Source organism: Panulirus ornatus, chromosome 10, assembly GCF_036320965.1.
Source record: "Panulirus ornatus isolate Po-2019 chromosome 10, ASM3632096v1, whole genome shotgun sequence".
Classification (NCBI taxonomy): Eukaryota; Metazoa; Arthropoda; class Malacostraca; order Decapoda; family Palinuridae; genus Panulirus; species Panulirus ornatus.
Window position 1 is genome coordinate 63,159,417 of NC_092233.1, and position 24,597 is coordinate 63,184,013.

General features: G+C 44.2%; 1 protein-coding gene across 1 annotated transcript in view; it reads left to right on the forward strand.

Moving 5' to 3' along the window:
- The first annotated feature begins 766 nt into the window (after positions 1-766).
- LOC139751037 (protein SSUH2 homolog) overlaps positions 767-24,597 on the forward strand; it is a 524,722-nt gene continuing 500,891 nt past the window's right edge. The window contains exon 1 of the mRNA XM_071666156.1: positions 767-825. The gene's annotated coding sequence lies outside the window, so the exon portion shown is untranslated. The remainder of the gene's footprint in view (positions 826-24,597) is intronic.

Consider the following 24,597-nt stretch of genomic DNA (forward strand, 5'->3'; position numbering starts at 1 on the left):
TCTCCCAGTTCGTCGTATGTATAAGAACGTCGCATAGGAATATATATATATATATGGCAATTTTGCGATAGGAAATGTAAAAGTGAAAGAAAAACAAATGATGATAGATAAGATTACCATAAAAATCAAAAGAACAAAAGAGACAATAAGGCAAATTGTGAAGAATTATAGAAGATAAGATACTGAGATATAGATAAAGATATTGACGGAACAGATATGGAAAGAATGATATAGGGAAGGGAAGGTTGAAAGGAAGAAATGGGGAATAGAAGATATGACAGAGGATAAGGAAGGAAAAAGAGGACACAGAGAAGAAAAAGACGAAAATAACTAAAGGAGGGAAAGAGAAATACTGATGAAGGAAGAAAGAAAGGAAGGAAGGAAGGAAGAGAAAGAAGCAGGAGGAAGGGTGTGGAGTATGGTGGGCGGGGCTGTTGGAGTGGGTCCTGGGGGAGGGGGTCGTTTACCACCACCACTACTCCTCCTCCTACAGGATACTCCTCCCTAATCCTCACACCTTACTCCACTCCTGGCCTCCTGTCCCTCACTGGCTCCTCATGAATCCCCACTCCAACCCTCCTCACGAGATGAGTGAGGTGAGGTGCCGCCCCCCACCCCCCTGAGGGCTGGGTGGGTGTGAGTGCCAACACAAAGGGCCAAGTGGCAACTCTGGGGAGGGAGGGGGGAATGGAGGAGGAGCCCTCCCGTCCCCCAGCGGCGGGTCTGGCCCAGCACTGGACGGGGAAGGTTAGTCGCGTCCTCGGTGCCGAAGGGTCGAGTCGCCCTCGCTCGCTCCGTCAATCCACTCACGCACGCTCCCTTAAAGTGCTCCGCCTTAGAAGCAAACCTTTTTTTTTTTCCCCAACCCCCACCACCACCACAACCCCCCCCCCCCCCCCAACCCTCGTTGTCCGTAGCTGGCCGCTGGGTCTTCCCTCCCTCCCCCCTCCCCCCCCCCCTCTAGAGCGGTGGGTCAAAACTAGGTTACGCGAGTGATACAGAAACGTGTTCAGGCGAGGTTGCACATAGTTAGTGCTCCAACTGGTGGTTGGAGGAGGAACGTGTTGTTATATGGACGTGTTGACCACAAGACGCACCTACCTACCCCACCCACACCCGGAGTGGCGCCACACAAGTGACACTATGGATGATGCGAACATAACACAACGCTCCCGAGGGAACTAGTTGTCAACAATGAGTGAAGGACCACCAATACCAAGATCTACGGTCGTTAATATATGAACGAGGATTAGCTAGTTCCATCAGGTACGCTACATGACGGGAACGTGTTCAGACGTGTCTGGACACGTTCCCTCACTCCCTTGTCTACAACAGCACGAGCACGTTGCCCCCCCCCCCGGGTGAGTGACGTGCGTCACACGAATGGCAACCGAATGAGGAGTGACACCGCAGCAGACCCCCCTCCCCCCCAACGTCCGGGGGGGAGGGGAAACTAAAGTATTAGGGTGAGCGAGACAGCCGCCAGGAGATGGTGTCTGGTGTTTATCTCATCAAACTGGGGAGACGATGTTGGTCATGGTGGATGGGTGGCTTCCCCCCCCCCATTCTGAACCAACAGTCTGTTGACAGTGGACATAAGGACGGGAAGGAGAGTGGGGGGGGGGGGGGGGGCAACATTGTCCTCATGAGCAGGTGGGGTGGGGTAGAGGGCAATCAGGAAGGGGGGGTGGGGGGGGGGAGGAGAAATCCTTTCAAATCTATGTTTACGTTACCCCAGTATGTAATCATGGCGTACAAGTCAGCAGTGCAGAAATTCTATTTCTCAGGTGTTCAGTTGTCACGACACGTGAGTGACAGATGGTAGGAGGTAGAACAGCCAGGGACGAAGATGGTATTGTGTATCTGATTAAGATGTTTGGCTTCTACATATCTGAGTTATGGGTTTTAAGTATCTGATGTTTGAGTTTTAAGTATTTTCTTCTCACAGTTTGTGAGTCAATGAGATGATTAAGATAACACAGCGGCTAACAGCCAGTCTCTGTGAGTCTGATATATTCTGTTTTATCAGATGAAGTGTTTCATTTCAACTTCTGAAGTACATCAGCTGTACATTTGGCGTACATCAGTTGTACATCTCAGTTGCACTGCAGTACATCATCTGTACATCTAAGGTTTATCAGCTGAAAATCTGAAGTATACCAGCTATGCATCTGAAGTACACCAGCTGTACATTTGAAGTACACCAGCTGTACCACTGAAGTACAACAGCGGTACATCTGAAGCACAACAGCTGTACATTTGAAGTACACCAGCTGTACATCTGAAGTACACCAGCTGTACATCTTCCCCTCGACCAGCTTCAGAGGTTTGACCTGTGACGGTCAGTAACATTCTGTAATCATCACTGAAAGTCAACCATCGTCTCTGGTGATCTGTGACGGTCTCTTGTAGTCTGTTATGGTCTGTGACGATCTGTAATGGTGTGTAACGGTCAACAGCATACTGTAATGATCTGAGATGATTTATAGCGGTTTGTGATAGTGTGTAACGGTGTAACAACCTGTAGCAAATAGGAATCGTCTGGGACAGTCTGCACCTGTCTGTAACAGTCTATGGCGATTTCCTAATGATCTATCACACTAATGATCTCTTACAGTCTTTGTCTGTAACTGTTTATAGCACTTTGTATCGGCTTGTAACAGCCCCAGTCTGTAATGGAGTGCGACACTTTAACATTATGGCAGGCTCCGTAACAGCCTGTAATGGTCTGTAACAATGTGTAACGGCTTTTAACAGACTGTAGTATTCTGTAATGATTTGCAATGGTCTTTAACAATCTGTCACAGTTCTCTACAGCCTGTAACGCTTTGTAACAGCTTGTTGCAGTCTGGTCTGTTACATTACGTAGTGTTTGTCTGTCTGTAACGGTCTGTGACATTTTGTAGCGCCATACAGTTGACTGGGTACGGTGGTAATCCACACTGGGTATCGGTAATTCACGACATGACGTGACCCGTAACAATTCAAGATATAACAATTGGAGACCCGAAATGACCCCAGATGACCTAGAACAGTTCTGTACGACCCATGCCGACTATAGACGACCTCTAGGTGAAAAAGTGACCAAATATCAACGACACCATCGATGACCTGGTACTGCAAGGTGACCTGGGATGACCTCTGAGGGGCTGAGAGTCAGTGGCCATCTTAAGACGACCTGAAACACGACTGTGACATGATCTTTGGTATTCATCAGACGGTCGTTCAGTCTTCCACGACGTGTAAACGAGCCATGTGGACTGAGTCATTAAAATGACCGGTTCGAACTGGGCGAACCAGTGCAACGACCCACTCGAACTGGGACGAACCACTGGCAACCTGCGTCGTCATGAGAACGACTCCCCCCCCCATACGACTTGACTTGTGATGACCTTTGACCTTTGTCCCCGTGAGCTGCAGCTGGAGTGAATAATGAAGGGGTGAAAGTTCACGTGTCAGGAAGAGGGGCGCATCTCAGAGATTTAACAATACAGTTGTCATCTCCTGTTCCCTCAAATCAATCCTTGCGACACACATTCAACTAATTTTTCCTCTCAGACTCTAATTTGTGCAACAATTTCCAGTAAGAGTTATTGACATCAACTTTAAAATGTATTCAGTATGCTGTATCGATGCTTCGGTTGATACGTATTTTTATTGATACGTGTGTGTGTGTTGATACTGCTGGAAGTGGGTGACAGCGAGTGGCTGGGTTGGGATGTAGGTAAGGACAGTCGTGTTGTCAACGAGATGAGCTCGAAAAGGCAGTCTTCAGCACGCTCCCTGGCGATGCAAACGTGGCGTGGGTGGGGGGTCAGGTACCTCTAAAGGAGGTACGCAGCTAAGGGAGGAGGGTGGTGGCGAAGACCTCTCTCCCTGAGACCCCATGGTGGGCTAGGGAGACTTTAGTAAAGTCTCTCTCAACAAACAGGTGGGGAAGGGGTGCTGAGGATTTCCCTGTGACCTCGAGGTGTCAAGTGATAGGTAGAGATTAGTTAGAGACCCCATGTGGCCTCGTGGTCACCAACGAGACCTAGTGAAGCGCCCCTGAAGACTGTTGCTGGGAGAGGGAAAGAAACCCCAGTATGATCTCAACCACTACAGTCCTCAAGCGTTATACAAAAGACCTCAACCTCACTGATCGTACGCAGCTCGACCTCACTGAACGTACGTACCTCGACCTCACTGAACGTACGTACCTCGACCTCATTGAACGTGCGTACCTCAACCTCACTGGTCTTGCGTACCTCGACCTCACTGAACGTGCGTACCTCAACCTCAATGAACGTGCGTACCTCGACCTCACTGATCTTGCGTAACTCGACCTCACCGAACGTGCGTACCTCAACCTCACTGAACGTGCGTACTTCAACCTCAAAGAACGTATGTACATCGACCTCACTGAAGGTACGTACCTCGACCTCACTGAACGTACGTACATCGGGCCTCGAGTCCAAGTGATCAAGGCGTCGGAAGGCAGCGCCACTCGCAAGTGGGGACCAGAGGCAGTAAGGATGTAGTAAGAACCATGAGGTAGTACAGACGGCGGGAGTGGTAGGTGCCACAAACAACGAGGAACACTACCACCCCACCTAGTGAGGAGAGGTAGTAGACTCAAGAAGGATTCATGAAGTCGTACTGTGAGGGGGAATGAGGTGTGAGGGACGCTGCATGTGAGGAGGAAAGATATATGAGGAGGCGCAGCGAGTGTCAAGGTTCCTGGCTCCTGCTTCGTCCATGGTTGGTAAACTTCATCTTTCTTGTTGTCTCACGACACACCCTACCCTTCATCTTTCTTGTTGTCCCACGACACACCCTACCCTTCATCTTTACTGTAGTCCCATTACAAACCCTAAAGGACAATGAGAGTTACAGTGTGTAACTACATTGCTGAGCTCACGTCATATTCACACTTTATTGAGTTAATCCAGACGGTATGGGCGAGTACATACCCTGACCAAGGTCATCTCATTAACGCTACACACACATGACCACATATGTTCTACGGAAGGATGAACAGCTAGATTGACTAAGGGCCGACTGCCGCAAACAGGATTCGACCCCACGCACTCGACGTCTGGGCGGCCCGTGAATTCGTCATGGTCAGCAACGCTAACCCCGACACATTAACCGTTGCTGCTGCTGCGCCCTCATCTTACGTCACTCTGACGTCGTGACGTCTCGACCCTCCGCTTCAGTGAACAGCACACTCATAAAAGCCATCTTGCCTTTCTTTAAACCACCTAACGATCATTCACATCCTGGTGAATTGCCTTTATATGCTATTAGTTTTAAGTTGGTTGTCAGGATAACAGTGGTTAGTTAACAGATATGACAAGCCTGGGTAGAGCCTTCCCCTGGTGAACACTGAGCAACAGAAGACTATGAAATGGATTTCCTCTTTTTCCAACAAGTTTGCTCGTTATGATCAGAAAACCAGGAATGATTCAGATTAAGACACAAAGGCACCAGGTCAAGACAACCATAATTCCAGGGATGTTCCAGCTTCCAGGGCTGCACGTGAGAGGCAAGAGCAGCTTAAATAATCCGTAGCTGCCGCTTCTGTCTCAGCGGGAGACCCGCTGTGAAACACGAGAGACGATCCTGTGTTACATGTGTAAATTCTGTGTAGTCTGCAGACGCACCCATATGTACATGTCTGAGTATTTCACACGTGTACATTTGTGTAATTATAGGAATATGTGTATCCATGTTTACGACGTAGCGCCAGGAACAGACGAAGAAAGGCCGCATCCGCACACATCCATTCTCTATCTGTCATGTGCAATACACCGAAACCACAGCTCCCTATCCACAACCAGGCCCCACAGACCTTTCCATAGTTTCCCCCGGCCGCTTGTTCAATCCACTGACAACACCTCAACCCCTGTGTACCACATCGTTCCAATGCCCGCCGTCCTGTGCACGTCTTTCACCCTTCTGCACGTTCAGGCTTCTATCGCTCAAAATCATTTTCACTTCATCCTTCCATCTCCAATTTGGTACCCCACTTCTCCTTGTTCCTTCAACTTCTCAAACATATCCTCTTTGTCAGTTTCTATCAACTCAATTTCTGTGTCCAGGCCATTTCAGCACATTCATTTCATCTCTCTAAACGACACTTTTCTTATCACCACACCTCCGTCTCACCCTTTTATCATTCACTTGATCAATCCACATCACATTACACCATAAACATTTCATTCTCAACACATACACCCTCCTCCACACATCCTTATCTACAGCCCATACCTATCATCCATACAACAGTCAGGACCCCTGTATCTTCAAATATACACATTTTCGCCCTTCCAAATACTGACCTGTCTTTCCACACATTCTTCAGGGTTCCCAGAACCTTCGCCCCTCACCCATCATACGACTTACTTCCACTTCCATGTTTCCATTTGCTGTCATATCCACTCCCAGATATCTAAAACAACTTTCAATTTTTCTCCACTGAAACTCCTACTCCAACTAACCTGCCTCTCTACCCTACTGAGCCTAATAACTTTGATCTAATTCACATTCATTCTTAACTTACTCCTCTCACACACTCTCCTAGACTCAGTCACCAATATCTGCAATTTCTCACTCGAAACTACCATCAGTAGTGTCATCAGCAAACAACAACAACGGACTCACTTCCCAAGCCCTATCAACCTACAAACTGCATACTTGCACTTCTCTCCAAGACTCTTGCATTTACCTCCCTAACCACCCCATCCATAAGCAAATTAAACAGCCATGGTGACATAACACAACCCTGATGAGGACTAACCTCCACTTGGAGCCACTCACTCTCCTCTCTTCGTACTTGTACACACGCCCTACACCCTTGATAAATCTTCTCGCTGCTTCTAGCACCTTTCTTCTCATGCCATTTTTTCTTAAAACTTTCCACAGGCATCTCTATCAATCCCGTCATATGCTTTCTCCAGATCCATCAATGTCACATACAAATCCTTTTGTTTCTCTAAGTGTTTCTCACACATTCTTTAAAACAAACACCTGATCTACTCATCCTCTACCACTTTTGAAACTACACTGATCCTCCTTATTCTAATGTTCTACATACGCCTTCACCCTCTCAATCACTTCTGCCCCATACAACTTACCAGGTACAATCAACAAACTTATATCTCTGTAGTCTGAACACTCACCTATGTTCCCCTTACCTTTCCACAATGTCACTATACATGCTTTCAGCCAATCCTCAGGCACCCCACCATGATCCATGCATGAAGATACTAATCAACCCGTCAACAACACAGTCACCTCCTATCTTTGGAAATTCAACTGCAATTCCATCCACTTTGCCATATTTCATCTTATGCAAGGCTTTTGCCACCTCTTCTCTTCACCAAATCACTCTCCATGATTCTCTCACTTCGCATACCACCCAGACCCAAACACCTTACATCTGCCTCCTGTCATCATACATATTCAACACATGATCAAGACATCTATTTATAAAGGTTAACTGCTATTTCACTAGGTACTACAGCAGAGGAATCAGCTGTAGTGGCAATTGCATCAGCCTGCTGACTGTTGAAGCTGTGCTTGACTCCTAATATGCAGCTGTCGAAGCAACGGTTTCCACTGGAAAAGGCTCAGTACAGTGCCTTTTCTTTACATACCTGGCTATGGACACATGAGCAGTCCTTATTTACTGTGAATCGTATTTCACTGTCAAAACCCACACCACAGTTCAGCGGCAGTTTGTGACTAAACATTTTTGCTTTTCTAATTCAATATTTCTCACTTGACCAGCCGTTTTCTTCTTATGTCTCCTCGCGAGAAAAACTGATGAGAAATTCCATTAATGGTTCATCTGTACACCCTCCCTGCATTGTTTATCTCTAAACTTCTTCTCTGTGACATTACTAAGCAGTTCAACACTCGATCCCAAAGTCCTCATGAAGCATCTTCGTATCACTGACTAAATGTAATGTTCATCAAAGTAAGTTCTTTTGCCATTGTGAAAACAGTAATGAAATTCTTCTCGTATATGTTGTCCTTCAGAAAAGAAAATTGTTACTCTTTGAGTCTCCGACACATACGAGGTATTCGACTTCAAAAACTGAAAATATTCAGATATTTTTTTTCAAAATTTATCCCAAAATTATCAAATATGTTAATTTGAAATTAGAACCTGTTGCTTTTAATCCTTAATTACCTCTAAAATAAAAGCTCAATTAATTCAGTTTTAATCTAGTTTAGATTTAATGTTTTCCCCCCCCCATTGTGATTGATTTAATCATTTTAGCTTAAATTTGGTAAAAGAGAAATGTTTATTCATTATAGCCTCAACACAGCTTCTAGAAGATGAGAGGGAGGAGAGTAAATTTTCAGCCGACAACTCAGTTGGAGATCGTCTTTACCTACATCCACTTTAAGCACATCCACCAACTTGATAGCACTTCCTTGCACCTGAGCTCGCGTGTCATTGTTTCACATACTTCAAAGGTGTCAACAACAGAAAGGAACTTTAGGGAGGTTATAGTCAAGTGAAACTTGGCGCACGGGAGATGAAACTTATCAACGTGGGAGATGAGACTTGGCAACATGGGAGATGAAACTTGGCACATGGGAGATGAGACTTGGCATCATGGGAGATGAAACTTGGCAGATGGGAGATGAAACTTGGCAACATGGGATATGAAACTTGGTAACACAGATGAAACTTGGCACCATGGGATATGAAATTTAGATAATATACGTACTGAGGATTATCTGGCACAGATAATGATTCAGTTATTAGGAAATAGATATCTAAAGTACCCTGGCTCCTGTACCACCTGACTGACGGTAAGTGTAAAGTACCCTGGCTCCTGTACCACCTGACTGACGGTAAGTGTAAAGTACCCTGGCTCCTGTACCACCTGACTGACGGTAAGTGTAAAGTACCGTGGCTTCTGTACCACCTGACTGACGGTAAGTGTAAAGTACCGTGGCTCCTGTACCACTTGACTGACGGTAAGTGTAAAGTACCGTGGCTTCTGTACCCCCTTAGTGGCGACAGAGCCGTCCTTATGGTACGTGATATCCTCATAAACCTCAGTCGTCAATAAGAATCAATAATACAACACCATGTTAAGAACAGGGTGGGTAGTGCTTCTCAGATATAGTGCTTTGTGTCAGGCAATGTCTTAAACGTATGATTTACGTTTACATTTTCATTCTAATCAACTGCGGTTGTTTGAGGGAAGGGGGTCACTAATGTGGAGGAAAGACAGATCAATGGTGAAGTGTAGAATACAGACGTATATAATACCCTGCAGAAGCAAATGCTTAATGGCATATACTTACAAAATGTTCATGACTGTTGATGATGCATTCTGAGAACAATACTGATATTACTGAGTCATTAGTTGCTTTTATGTGCAAAGAAAGATTTCTTTTAACTAAAGTGAGTTTGTGTATTAGATTTTGATAAGCAGGAGGAAGTGTTCATGTGGAGGTAGGCAGGACGGAATGGGGGGAGACAACACACTTGGTCCCACACTGCGGACGTCTGGTTTTCAAGACATCTCAGTTGTCCTGGAGATGTACTGGGAACTAGACGAAAGCTTGGCGTCTCTGTCTTTCTGTTTCCTAAACACATATACTCAGCAAACTTATACGTCAATAATTCGTATATTTATCTCAGTCTCTCTTACTTACAGATGGAGGCATGACGCATGCACTCCCCTTGTCCTAAGCCATACAAACTACGAACAGACTGACTGACAATCCAGTCACAACACTGTCAACCTCTCTTGTCACATTGCTACATATAGTTTGCCCCAGCCTTCACCACCTCCTCTCCTACCACCACACCATTTACCAGAACTCGTTCATTACGTACAGCCATCCCACCTCAAACACACCATGTCCGCCTCTATCACCTCATACACTCAGTCGTCCTAAAATACTCATCTCTTCCTCACATCTTTGCCTGTCACTACTTCCTATCCACTTTCGCCACTGTTGCCCAACATCTGTTCCCCTGTTCTCCTTACATTCTTAACTTCCTTTCAAAAAATTGTCTTATTTTTTCTTAGGTTCATTGATACTGTTCCCATATCTGGTATCGTGATCTACCACTTTCTCATGTATTCTTCCCAGTCACTCGCACACCTTGGAGGTATAGTCCATTCAAGTCCCTTTTCGCTTTCACAAACGATTTAATATCCTCTTTCCACCACTCACTCCTCTTTCTCGTGCGTTTACATCCCATTACCATTCACATGCCACAAATTTTACCAGCATATTCCATCACGTTTCTCTAAATCCTTTCCCATCCCCTAGTTGCACTGACCTTCACCCTGTGCAGTTTTTCGCTCAACCTTTCAGGGTATCTTTGTACAAATAATTCTTTCCCCAAGTTTGTTCTCTTTCATTATTCCTTTGACACGAATGTCACTTCCTCATTTCCAAACCTACCACAAACTTTCACTATCGGGAGGTAATCAGACAATCCACTAGCGCACGTTCACATCCAAAAACCTCTTTGCACGCTGATTCCTCCCCCTCCACCCCACATAAACGCCCAATGACTCCCTAGCTCTATTCGCCCGTTTATACCTACTTAAATTCCTTACTCTAAATCACGAACTTTTATGAAGACTAATAATTCAACATGATCTCCAGATATAACACGACCTATCGTGACCCGGATCTTAAGCGAGGTCTTGAGCATCAAATCTAGTATTTTTCGTTACAAAATCATTAAACTGAAGGTGTGGATATATATTCGAAGGTCATCGAATCGTGTCGTAGCTCTACAAATCAGTTCGAAGCACTAAAACAAATCACTTCAAAGTCTTAAGATTACCTTAATGTTATACGAATCAGTTCAAAGCTTTATGATTCACTTCTGGGTTATCTGATCAAGTTGGAGGCATTAGTGTGTTCATTTTGAAACTATATAATCTAGTTCGCTACTCTGCACTTCGGTTCAAGTTTCTACGAATCACTTTGAATCTGAACATATCAGTTCGAAATTCTACGACTGCGGGTCTGCGTTACTTATGGGAGTCTGGGATCTTTGTAAAAAGTGGTGGAAATCGCTTTAAAACTTTTACAGTTGAGAGATGGCCCCGTACGTCCTACAGGGTAATGTAATACTTTATAGAACTTGTCGCCACGCTCCTTTGTTTTGATTTAGAAATGGAAACGACGTAGCTGTTACGGTGGAAAGAGGAGGAAGTTGTTTGGTAAGAGACATAAAGACCTACATCTGATTATCAAGACAAGACGACGTAAAAGAAAAAAAGTGTCAGAAGATAAGATAAATATAGATCAGCGGCAGCAGCGAACAGACGAGGTTCACATAAGAGGGAGAAAAAAGCCTTAAGAAAACACTAAGAAACTGATTAAAAAGCAAAGAACACTTACGGTGGCTGTGGCCAGCCAATAGTTAGACGAAATGCAAAATAGTCAAACTTAATGAACTGATTTGCAAAGGTTCGTACACTACGTCTTTGCGTAATACATACACGTTTTCGATGTGACTTTCCCATCCCATCGTTCACCACTCCCGACTCACCAGCGCTTGCAAGAACACTTCTTTTTTTTCCTGATTGATGAGCAGTTTCTCTGTGACTTCTTGTCCCAAGATATAATCAGCTTGTCACTTACACGGGGAGGGAGGGCACCCGTGGTGTATATCATGTTCGTGAACTATCTTGCAAACAGGAATGTGTCTCAGACAAACAGATAGACACAGAGGAGACGACGTGTTGACCCACCACCACTGGCTTGGATAAACATCCAGAGAAAGTGACTATAGGGATGAAGATGAATGGAGAGATCTTAGTGGTGGAGGAGGAGGAGGACGAGGAGGTCTGACTGATGGGGGAGGAAGGAAGACGAAGTATCCTGCAGGAAATAGACGCTTGGTGGGGTTGTCAACGCCCGTGGCCATCTGACCGTAAAATGGACAGATTGTATAACTTGCCGGCAGTCCGGCGGGTCCAGTGCCTGTCGTGGGTTCTATTTGCAATTTGTACCTCCAGCTCAGCATTGCGTTTTGGGGTTATAGTTGCAGACGTGCTTCCTGTGGTGGGCTGAATTCTCTAGGTGCATCCTCTTGTGGTTGGTAGTATTCACCTTCTGTATATACCTGTTGTGGAAGGTTGACTGGGCATGTATATCTCTTGAGGATGGGTCATATTTACACATACCTCTTGAAATAATATATATATATATATATATATATATATATATATATATATATATATATATATATATATATATATATATATATATATACCTCGTGTGGCGGATCACATCTAGGATAGGCTATAGCGAGAGGTCCTCTTGGTACATGATGTAAGGAGAGTCCACAATGATCCTGCGTGACTTTTTCTGCACAATGTCTAGTTGGTCCCTGTGTAGGTGTCGGTGAGAAAGACCAGGCTGGGGAGGCGTGAGTGAGCTTAGGCAGAACGAAGATGGTACAGATATTCCTGAGCTCAACTGGAAGGACGCCGAGCGAGTTCAGTCGGCGGTGAAGGTACAGCTGGTATGAGGAAGATCTGATGATAGTGCTGACATGACTCTTCCAATTTCAACCGTCGTCTACAGTGACACTAAGATATTTGAAGTCTCTGACAACCCGGAGGATGTCGGGGCCTAGTCCCCCCTCACTTACCCTGTCTGGTGATCCTGTTTCCTTATCAATCACCGAGACAATATTCCATTCATCGAAAAAGCTTCCCCCTTATTCTCGTCTGACGATATACCGTCAAATGCTAAGTCCTGATATAAAGATCTACCCGACCTTCCCTTTTGTCCGAGACAGAGCTCACTCTCTCGTAGAAATCCAAAAAGGTCTACTACACATAACCTCTTTTCCTTGAACCGTCCTGGCTCACTGAGGAAACTTTTCAGTGGAAAGTTATCCATTTGCTCTATGATTGTCTTATCCAAAGTCTAAAAGACTACGCTCCTCGGTGAAACCTATCTGTAGTTCAGCGCCTCTTCCATGTCTCCTTCCTTAAAGAAAGATAAAGTTTGCCTTTATCCACTCCCTTGGTATTCTGGATCTATGCAGCGAAATCTTGAGCAGGACTTCAAAGAGGTCTATCTAGCGTGTGTGCACACATCTTCAGCACATCTCATCATGACTACGACCAATGCACAGGTCAAGACTGTTCAGTATTTCATCAATTAGCTACTAGATGCTTCAATGTTTTCTAAAACCTACTCTCCACTCCACCTCACTAGTGTTGAGGCTATTGTGTCTTTCACTGAGAAAAGACATAAATACGTTATTCAGTTCCACACATTCCCTTACAACATCCTCTAAGACTCTTCTCTGTGATATCCCTCAGTGTTTACCTGCTCTGACTGACAATTGACTCCTGATGAATTTATGGGAAAGTTTTGGATCTTCCTCAGCCTTGTACACGATACCGTCTTCAAAGTGTCTTAGTTCCTCATTCCTTCCTGTCTTATATCTAGCAAAAGCTGACAGACAGTGCCAACACATTGGAAGGAGATCGGCAGTGATGACAGACAGTGCTAGTAGTGAAGATACCAGTGATGACAAAGTGCTAGGAGAGTGAGGGGAATGCAGGAGTGACGGCACAGTGCCAGGTAAGTGGAGGAAGACCGGCAGTGACGAGACAGTGCCATCTGACTTTGGGGAGACCGGCAGTGATGGCAGACAGTACCATCTGAGTGAAGGATTCCTGGAATTAATCTCACTTCTTGAGGAGTTCCAGATAATAATCCCACTTCCTCAGAAGTTCTCGAATTATTCCCACACTTCCAGCGGAGTTCCAGAAATAGCCTCACTTCTTTAAAAGCTCCAGATTTACTCCTTTCCAGGTTTCCCCTTCTGGAATATTTCACACACTGGCGTGGGGGAGGGGGTGGAGGAAGGGAGGTCTGGAGGGTGTGTGTGTTCCAACTCTCTCCGGAAGCTGGAGCATTTTCCAGTTTCCAGACGCCTCTGGAGGCGGTTTCCTGCAATCTAGCACCTACAATAACACCAGACGAGGTATTTAAATCAATAGTCAGAAGCTAAAAGTCGGCCAACTTTCAACAGGAAACTCTGGCTCTGAGACCATGATATCTTGGTGCGAGTAGCTTCCCTGTCTGTGGTCTGACTCCCTAACTGTGTGGTCAGACTCCCTGACTGTATGTTGTCTGACTCCCTGACTGTCAGTGGTCTGAATGGCTGTGGGTAAACTCCCTTTCTGTGTTGTAAGACTCCCTGTCTGTCTGGGGGCAAACTCCATGTCTGTCTGTAGTCAGACTCCTTGTGTGTCTGTGATCAGACTCCCTGTGTGTCTGTGGTCAGACTCCCTGAGTGTCTATGGGCAGAATCCCAGTTTTGTTTAGCTCCGATATAAAACATAAACCACGGAAGTCCCTCTTTGACCATTCTTTCCTCTTTCAGCTAACAATTGCTTTTTTTCTTCAGTCCGCATCTGGCCGCTATTAATAACACCGGGTAATGTTAATCATGCTAGACGCAGAACGATATCTAGGATCGATATAACTGCTGATCATACTTGTGTTAGGAAGCCTTCAGCTGACTAGTTATATGTTTATGCATGTATTGACCACGACCTGTCGTTTCCTGCCACAAATCTACAGGACAGGCGCTCTGTGTTACGGAAAGTGTTGGTGTAAATTAACGGTGGGGAGTAACGGTATGAAATAACAATGGAGAGTAACGACAAAGGAACAATGTAAAGTAATGGTCGAGTAATGGTGTAGAGTAAAAAAGGAGAGTAATGGGTTAAAATATAGGTGGAGGGTAACATTGTAAAGTAACGGTGGAGGGTACAGGTGCAAAGTAACAGTGAAGATTTACGGTGGAAAGTAACAGTGAAGAGTAACTGTGCAAAGTAACAGTGGAGAGTAACGGTGCAAAGCAACGGCCGACAGTAATGATGTAAAGTAGTGGTGGAGTAAAGATGAAAAGTAACGGTGGAGGATAACCGTGTATACTGACGGTGGAGAGTAAGAGCGTAAAGTAACGGTGGAGAATAACGACATACAGTAACGGTGGAGAATAATGGTGTAAAATAACGGTGGAGTGTAATGGTTTAACGACGGAGATTAACGGGGGAATAACGGTGTAAAGTAACAGTGGAGAGTAACGGTGGAGTAAAGATGTAAACCATGAAGAGTAACGGTGGTGTAAGGGGGAGTAACGAGAGTAACGGAACGAGAGTAACGATGTAAAGTAACGCTTGAGAAACACTGCAACGTAACAGTTTAAAATAACAGCATTAATTAACGAACCTCATCACGTTGTCCCTCAGCTTCAAAACAAAAGGTATTTTCCACTCGCAAAAGTACATATATTAATCTGCTTTTCAACCAATACATGTTTTTTCGTTCACATTGCTGAATATCATAATACTTGACACTCAACATGATGAACATGGATATGTGATCTAAAAGTCGCATTATCAAATAAATATTCAGGTGATGAATATGGCTAAAAAGCAAAGATAGTTTAACACATATACAAGATCAACATCAAGTGAGTAATTTGATACTATAAGAGTAATGATCAATTACAAAATCTACATAAAAATAAAATGGAAATCAGTGTCAGAATCATTGTACATATATACCACCGCTCTATGGCCCATTCTATTACAGTGGGTCAGGCGGATGGTCGCTTAATACCAGAACAAATACAAGAATGTATAGAATGAGAAACATCAAAAGACGATTCACACGCTACGTCTATAACGAGAAATAACTGAAAATAACAAATTTAAGTGGTATAGCTATGCATAGATAACGGATGTCACCACATATGGCAGGCAGTCTGAACGGAACCACAGATCCAAGAAGTGTAGCAGGACATCATGGATTGAGGGCGGCGAGAGCTGACCTCAGAGTGAAGACACTTGAAGTTGAGGGAAACGTACAGTACAGACACGATCGGTGATGACTGGCTGGGAGGCCGGCGACTGACATATTGTGTCATATTAAGTCTAGTATTGGTGGTCAAATATTCAACCGTGGATGAACTACAAGCAATTTATATTTATCAATTCATCCCGAACTGTAATTTTCTAGTTATTTTACATAAAAACAAGTTAGCATTCGCGTAAATGAAGGTGGTGTAGCATTTAGCGTTCTTGACCGTAACGCATTCACTTGTCGTCCGAGGCCAGGCTCGAATGCTGGTTACGGCAGTCTGTCCACAGCCACCCCAACTGTTCATCCACCCCTAAGGGTTGGTCGATAACATGGGTAACTGACTTAGGCTAGTGTGTGTATATATATATATATATATATATATATATATATATATATATATATATATATATATATATTTATATATATATTTATATTATATATATATATATATATATATATATATATATATATATTTTTTTTTATACTTTGTCGCTGTCTCCCGCGTTTGCGAGGTAGCGCAAGGAAACAGACGAAAGAAATGGCCCAACCCCCCCCCCATACACATGTACATACACACGTCCACACACGCAAATATACATACCTACACAGCTTTCCATGGTTTACCCCGGACGCTTCACATGCCTTGATTCAATCCACTGACAGCACGTCAACCCCTGTATACCACATCGCTCCAATTCACTCTATTTCTTGCCCTCCTTTCACCCTCCTGCATGTTCAGGCCCCGATCACACAAAATCCTTTTCACTCCATCTTTCCACCTCCAATTTGGTCTCCCTCTTCTCCTCGTTCCCTCCACCTCCGACACATATATCCTCTTGGTCAATCTTTCCTCACTCATTCTCTCCATGTGCCCAAACCATTTCAAAACACCCTCTTCTGCTCTCTCAACCACGCTCTTTTTATTTCCACACATCTCTCTTACCCTTACGTTACTTACTCGATCAAACCACCTCACACCACACATTGTCCTCAAACATCTCATTTCCAGCACATCCATCCTCCTGCGCACAACTCTATCCATAGCCCACGCCTCGCAACCATACAACATTGTTGGAACCACTATTCCTTCAAACATACCCATTTTTGCTTTCCGGGATAATGTTCTCGACTTCCACACATTTTTCAAGGCTCCCAAAATTTTCGCCCCCTCCCCCACCCTATGATCCACTTCCGCTTCCATGGTTCCATCCGCTGACAGATCCACTCCCAGATATCTAAAACACTTCACTTCCTCCAGTTTTTCTCCATTCAAACTCACCTCCCAATTGACTTGACCCTCAACCCTACTGTACCTAATAACCTTGCTCTTATTCACATTTACTCTTAACTTTCTTCTTCCACACACTTTACCAAACTCAGTCACCAGCTTCTGCAGTTTCTCACATGAATCAGCCACCAGCGCTGTATCATCAGCGAACAACAACTGACTCACTTCCCAAGCTCTCTCATCCCCTACTATATATATATTTATATATATATTTATATATATATATATATATTTTTTTTTTTTTCATACTATTCGCTATTTCCCGCGATAGCGAGGTAGCGTTAAGAACAGAGGACTGGGCCTTTGAGGGAATATCCTCACCTGGACCTCTTCTCTGTTACTTCTTTTGGAAAATTAAAAAAAAAAAAAAAAAAAAAAAACCGAGAGGGGAGGATTTCCAGCCCCCCGCTCCCTTCCCTTTTAGTCGCCTTCTACGACACGCAGGGAATACGTGGGAAGTATTCTTTCTCCCCTACCCCCAGGGAATATATATATATATATATATATATATATATATATATATATATATATATATAGCGTTGATGGGATGGCCTTGATTAGGGCCTCAGCTGCCCGTGCCGTCTCAACTAACATAAAAAATAGTTACTGTCTACTTCAATGACATTTATTTTTGGCCTACAAATCCATGAACTTGGACTTTTTCTTTCTAAAGGCTTGATTGATAAATAACTATCGTTGGTGCTCTACACGAGAGAGGATCTGTGGTTTAAATGTCTATATGGAATAAAATAACAACTGGAGTTCGCCAATTATGGAGACTTGCTGTGGCCATCCACACCCCACCGCCCCCTTCAGGGAGTTCCCGTTGAGAACAGGTGTCAGAGATACTGACAAACAGATAAAAGAATTGCGTCATGAAACTTAACCTCAGTGACGTATGTTCACAGATTGCTTCACCATCTTAGCAGTAACTAGGGTTAGTAAATGCACTTCCCGCAGGCTGACGAAATGAGGCAATAACTGAACCGTTAATAAGAACACTACGAAACAATCTAAAAAGTCGCAGAGACTTAGACACATCGCGTCAAAGACATTCAAACTTGGGCGCAACTTTAAGACCGTTGAAAATCTTGGCGGGCCACAGCCATTTTTAACCTGACCGCGTCCCCCACCAACCCCCTGGCTGGGCCCGAGAGACGGAGTCTTACATCAATATCGTAATCAAAATCACTCTTAATGGTCACCTGATACGTCTGAAGATGATGGCAGGCTGCTTTCCTCATTTCTAACCTTGCTCTGCCGACGTGCCGCACAGGGAGAGGTGGCGACGTCTTAGCACTTTCGATGTCCACGGGCAACTGGAGCTTATGGGGGTGGGATTGGGGGGAAGGTTCTGGAGCTAAGACATACGAGTGACATAGGGCATATATATATATATATATATATATATATATATATATATATATATATATATATATATATATATATATATATACATATATATATATATATGCCTCCTTTAGAAAAAAGACAATAGTATATGAAGCATATAATGTTTTCATTTTTTTGTTTTATTTTGCTAATTCTTTGGAATATCATAACAGAATCTGTTTTCTAGGTCGTAGCTCTTCGTCTGTTCCTGGCGCTGCCATGCTAACGAGGGAAACAGCAAACAAGTATTATCTTAATATTACCAATGATAACTCGTGGTCTTTATCGAATAAAAAAGGAAAGCTAAATGCTGAAAATAGATCTGAAAATACATTAAATGAGATCGGGGCAGTAAGAGAGAGTCTGTGAAAAGATATCTTAAAAAGGTTATTTAAGATTGAGCTGGCGAGACACCAAACGTATATGGTCGCTAGCCTGTTTGCCCAGTAGATCTGACTAACCTGCTATGGGTATTTTTGCACGTGCTATACGCCGTACTTCAGCTGTGTTAACATTGGTCCTAGCCATCCCAGGTCTGAGCCACACTAACTCTTTAGTTATTTCCTCCGTAGAGTGAAAATAACTTCCAGCCAATATATTTGAAAAATTGCGTTCTACACCCTACATTGATTTGTTTCAACCTGCGGTTTTCAACTGATCCTCACACACACACACACACACACACACACACACACACATATTTAACAGTTTTTTTATTCTAAAACTCCGATAATTTTGACAGCTTAAGCCGAATCTTAAGTCGAAGTCATAGCCACACAGGAGACGAAGACAGAAATAACGGGCAACAGATATTCACCGGTCATTTGCAAGGTGGCGTCATTGGTGGAGACTTGTTGTGTTAGAAAAAAAGCCGTAAGTATTTTTACCATCCTTACAAAAAGCCACGTCACGTATACTAATCAAAACCATGATTATTTTGAAGGTGATTTTATTCCATGACTTAGATTACGTATATGAACAAACATTTGTTTCATTTGAGTAATGTTAGACGTTAATAGCTAATAGCTACTTACATCGTTGCTGTCGTATTCAATATGGCGCATTTATACTTAACAAATTTGGGGCCTGTAATGGACTGGATAGGAAGGCGGTGTGGGAGATATTGGGAGTTTGTGGTGTGGGAGGTGATTTGCCGGGAGCTGTGATGACTGGAATAATGATAATAATGATAATGATAGTAATAATACTGATAATGATAATAATAATGATAGCTAAAAAGGTAAAAATGAGGATAGATAAAGAGAGGAATTTTTTTTAGTGCAATAAGAAAGTGAGACGCTCCACTTGAGACAGGAATATGAGTGTTGAAGTGGAGTAAAAGACTTAGAAAAAGGCATTATTCTCATTATATTATTACTTTACAATACGTCTACATTACACTGACATTACATTACGTCACATTAAGGTAGTGTGATGTGGACGTGGCCCTCCGTAGTGTAACAGTTTAGCGTCGCTAACCATGACGCGTTCATGGGGGTCGAGCGCATAGGTTCGAATCTTCGTTGCGGCGATCGATCCTCAGTCAATCCAGCTGTTTATCCTTCCTTGGGGTTGGTCAATGAACTGGGTACCTGGCTTAGGCTAGGGTATATAGCGTGAATGAGATGGCCCTGATCAGCGTATTCGTTTACCCGTGACGTCTTATCTGACAAAAAAAAAAAAAAATGATTATCAACGTTAATAAGTTTTTCATCTCGTTATTTTTCAAATTCGAAATAAAAAGTTATGGACCTGAAAACGATCTTGACCCAGTTTCTGGCGTTTAGAAATGAGAAATTGGTCGTGTTGTGGATGTCGCGTCCTCTCATTCACATACGATATGGTCGAGAATTGGAGTTGTTGTTCATACATGCTCACCATTTCCCGCGTGAGCGAGGTAGCGTTAAGAACTGATGACAGAGCCTTAGAGGGAAACTTCGTTACTTGGCTCCTTTCTCTGTTCCTTCTCTTGGAAAAGTAATACAGTAAGGGAGGATTTCCAACCCTCCCCCGCCCCTCTTAGTCACCTTCTACGACACACGGGGAATACGTGGGCAGTATTCTTTCTCCTCTATCCCCAGGGATAATTATAAGTGTCTTAGATCCACGTTCACATCCACTATGAAAGAAAAGATAATCGTTTTGGGCCCAAGAGAATCCAAACACATTTATTCGGATTTCCAGCCAGCCACTCGATTTCCTTTTCCCTATGAACATTTTTCATTACGTGGTGTTCAACATGCTGAACAAACAAATATCTGGGACCTAGTCGTGTTATTAGCCTTTATGTTTATTTCATGTGTTCAATAATCGCTCAGTCCTAACTTGTGGTTCCATTTGACAAGATTGAAGTAATACAGGGAGTAATAGAAACTTTCATCATTTTAGTTTATTTGGAACAAAAACATTTTTGTCCCCATATAGAACATTTTTTTTTCAGCCATTTGTTTTTCTGTTCTTTTTCAAAATCTCATTTGCGTTGTTCCTTGATAACCTTTACTACAAACGTAAGTCTGAACATTGTATTTCGGTTAGTAAATTCGTGTTAACAACACTTGGAGTAATTAGATGTGTTCCTATCTCCTTTTCTAATCAAAACTTAACCTCTGTTGTTATAAGTTCAGTATCAACATGAGGTTAGCATCAGGGGCAGGTGTGGATGTCTGGCGCAGATGTGGATGTCAGGGGCAGATGTGGATGTCAGGGGCGGGAGTGGATGTCAGGGGCAGGACTGGATGTCAGGGGCAGATGTGGATGTCATGGGGCAGGTGTGTATATTAGGGGTAGGTGTGGATGTCAGGGGCAAGTGTGGACGTAAGCTGCAGGTGTGGATATCAGGCACATGTGTGGATAGGTCTGTATAGCCGTAAGTACAGTGTGTGTCTTATAGTAATCCCATCTCCTGACGTCTGTCTTTCAGTGTGGAATCATTATCCCATTTTACCGTTTCCACCGTCATTATCAACGTTTGCTTGCAGTTCCCACCCCTATTATCATTTGCTTCCTATTCGATGCCTATTTATCATCATGTCTTCCTTTCCTCATCCTGAATCATTTGTAGATCATCTTCCTATCTTATCATCAGATATGCCTCTACCGTTTGTGTTTAATCTTCTTCAGATTTTTCCTTCTTTATCATGTCTTCTTCCTACACACACACACACACACACACACACAACTAATACCTTATTGATGTTTCATCACTGTTCATTCATCGTATATCTATTTTATCTTCTTCATGACTTAAGTCGTTAAGTTGTATATACATTGTGTGCAAAGTGTTTTTTCTACTTTAACTTTCTCTTGTAGTCATTACTTTGTCTCTTTACATTATTTCGCACGTCTATCATAAGTTTACATTGTGCTGGCTACTGAGTTTACGTTGGATTCTTCTAGGTTTACCCGAAGGATATTCACAGGGCTTCCATAACTACCCCGTCTTGTATCACCACCTTGAGTGTACCTCTTGAAGGTCAGTAGGTTTACATCCGCGTCTTCTTCATGGCTTATCCTCAGGAAACTCGCAGGGCCTTCATGATCCTTGGGTTTACATCCTCAGGGTCAATGGGTTGACATCGTATTTTCCTTCAAGGTTTACCTGAAATGTACTCGCAAGGCCTCCTTAATCCGTGGGTTTACCTTCCGAGTTTCTCTGGGTTTACATCGTACTCCTCGTCAAGGTTTAACTCCATAACCAACCTTGAACTGTCACTAGGTGTTTTTTTCTTTTTCCTCAACATCTTCCTTAACGTTTTCCGTAAATCTCCCCAGGTCTCTCCCTAATGCCCGCGGCTGTGCTGTAAGTCTGGCCCAAGTTAATACCGCCTTGATGCCACGCCCCCCACCCTCCCCTCTTCTCTCTCTCTCTCTCTCTCTCTCTCTCTCTCTCTCTCTCTCTCTCTCTCTCTCTCTCTCTCTCTCAGCCCCCGTGCCAGTGCTGCCTGGGGGACAGACTTGGTTCAGGACAGGACACCCGCTTTACCCACATCCTCGTGACCTCGCTGCCTCCCGGGGTGAACCAGCTGACTCGCTACCTGACCTGTCTCACATCCTGACCTGACTCTCATCTGACCTGACTGCCACCTTACCTGGAAGGCTCGGGTGTGTGGTGGGTGACCAGGTTAACGACAGTGGCGAGTTGGAGGGTCAAGAGTGGACGGTGTGCATAGCCCTGACGAGCAGACGTGTGGCTGAGGTTCATCAGTGGGGTAGTGAGAGGGGGGGGGTCTTGAGTGGGGTGTAAAGCGCCAGGTAAGTGGGGGTGACGAGTGGGATTAGCGAGTAAGAAAACGATACACATGTCAGAAAGATAATGACATAAAAGAAAATCAAATATACATCATACAACATACATTACAGAAAAAAAAGATGGGAGCAAGAGGACGAGAGAGAGAGAGAGAGAGAGAGAGAGAGAGAGAGAGAGAGAGAGAGAGAGAGAGAGAGAGAGAGAGAGCATTAGGGGACTGGGGTGCAGGCAAGACCAAACATTCACGTAACATCAAGGATGTTTAAGCGAAGGCGAGAATGAATGTAAATATCTTTATTTTCTCATGTTGAATGTCACAAGGAAACAAACAGACGGATAGACAGACAAACAGACAGACTGACCGATCGTATCTTAGTAACGTTGCCACATGACAGACTGTGAGGATATGGACTTCTTTCACTTACTCAGAGGAGGATCCTGTAGCCTCCTCCTGCTCAGTCCTCCTCATCCAGCCTCTCCCCCACCCCTTGTACCAAGCATCATCCGTCTGTCCTCGTTGAACATTGAACAAAAACACTCGTCAAACGCCCATTGAACGTTACCTTCTCTCTCTCTCTCTCTCTCTCTCTCTCTCTCTCTCTCTCTCTCTCTCTCTCTCTCTCTCTCTCTCTCTCTCTCTCTCTCTCTCTCTCTCTCTCTCTCCCCAGTCTCTTATACCACTGTCTACCGTTAGTCCTCACCCCACTTCTTTGGTAGGAATGTCCACAGCTTTCCAGTCGCACTCTCGACCGTATGCGTTGCTCGTGTGTTCTTCGTTCCACAGTTCTGCTTCCGCGAGGCTCCTAAAGTTTATCCTGGAACATCTGGTCTCGCACGAGCGTCCTGCCGAGGCAGTTAGAGAAGTGTGTGTTCCATGTGTGGGTGGTGGTGGGTGTTGGAACACTAGAGTTTAAAACTAGTTCGTTGAATTATCTACTCATCTACTCATGTACAACTTTCATTTTTCCTTTCCACAATTCTCCCACTTTTCTTTTCCCTTATCCTCTTGCACGGTCCTGGAACCGTCTCCAAGGCCTGGAAGCAGACAACTAGTTTCTTGAACTATTTGCTTATTTACTTATCAACTGATGTTTTTCCTTTTCCCTTAAACTCTTGCACTGCGTCCTGGAACAGTCCCCAAGGCCTGGAAACAAGACATCCTCGTTGTATGTAATTATATTCCTGAGTGTTTAGGTCGTATTATCCTTGCTGGGATGAGTGCGTCTTGACCCCGTATAACAGTGGCCTTAGCCCCTCATCTTGGTCTCAACAGGGGGAAGCAGTTGTGGCCCACCTTTTTCAGAACCCATGAAACAATCCGCTGGAAGCTGTTCTGGAAAGGTTGAGGATGTTAGAAGGAATCGGAGGCAATTGGGGGGACAGGTAGGGGACCATTTGGGACTAGTGAAGGCTTATGGGATATGGCAGACGCTGACAAGAGATTCGAAGAGGCTAAGTGGACGAGTTGTAGAGGGTGGCCCGGGGAAGCGGCTCCTCTAGGCTTGAGGGGAAAGGGGAGGTCGGTGCAGAATGGGGAAAGTGGTAAGGGGACATAAGGGAGAGCGGGGCTTTGTATATGGGGAGATATATAAAGTAACAGGGGGGACTAAAGGGGAGGGAGTGTTGTTAATGGGGAATGGAAGAAGTGGTAGAGGGTCTTGTTGGATGATAGTATGTTGTGGGAACTGGTGTGGTAATTATGGCTGGTGTGGGGCTCTCAGGGACTGCTGGTGGTCATGTAAGCTGTGAGAGCCTGATCAAGTCCATAGCGATTCGCTGAGGTGTT